Source organism: Macrobrachium rosenbergii, chromosome 43 (genome assembly GCF_040412425.1).
Source record: "Macrobrachium rosenbergii isolate ZJJX-2024 chromosome 43, ASM4041242v1, whole genome shotgun sequence".
Taxonomy (NCBI): domain Eukaryota; kingdom Metazoa; phylum Arthropoda; class Malacostraca; order Decapoda; family Palaemonidae; genus Macrobrachium; species Macrobrachium rosenbergii.
In genome coordinates, this window is record NC_089783.1 from 7,346,782 (window position 1) to 7,347,412 (window position 631).

The 631-nt window shown below is 50.7% G+C and overlaps 1 long non-coding RNA gene across 1 annotated transcript in view; it reads right to left on the reverse strand.

Annotated features, from left to right (window-relative positions):
• LOC136828480 (uncharacterized) overlaps positions 1–385 on the reverse strand; it is a 616-nt gene extending 231 nt beyond the window's left edge. The window contains exon 1 of the long non-coding RNA XR_010850055.1: positions 112–385. This is a non-coding gene — a long non-coding RNA (uncharacterized lncRNA). The remainder of the gene's footprint in view (positions 1–111) is intronic.
• Between the last annotated feature and the right edge of the window lie 246 nt (positions 386–631).

Here is a 631-nt window from a genome sequence, read left to right on the forward strand (position 1 = left end):
CGATGCAAGAGGTGCACGGACATTAGACAAGGGAGATTTCTGGCTTTCTCTTTAAGAAAATATTACGAGACAAAAGCGTGACTGAAATGGGGCTTTTCCAGGGCACTTTACCTTAGCAGATTTTCCGAGGGCGTGTAGAAGGCGGTCCGTGGATGACTTGCGATTTCCGAGGACGAGTTTCTTCCACGTGGTGAGATGCAAGGGCTTCCGTAAAGCGGCAAGGCGATGGGGACTCCTCGAAACTCCAAGCAATGGCGTGTGGGCTCGAGGCATACGGTCGAAGGGCACGAGGAGAAGTATACTTTGAAAGGGGCCACGTGGTTAGGATGCAAGGGCATCGATGGGGCCAGGTGTTGAGGACGTCTTCACAAGTTCACTCCATATCTTCCAGCCCAGCGTGTGTGTGCTGAGACCTTGGCTTTTGCCTTTTATCCCCTCCTATGGGACAGGGGATGCATCACAGATGCTTTGACTCATTGCACCTGCTGCCCGCAGGGGAGGTTTTGGCCTGTAGGAGAAACGCCCAAGCCAGATTACTTTTGCCTCGAAGGAAAGATCTTTATCAAAAATGGGAGCGCCTTTAATCTTTTAACCCTTGTTTTTAAGTCGATAGACAGATGGTCTATCGATC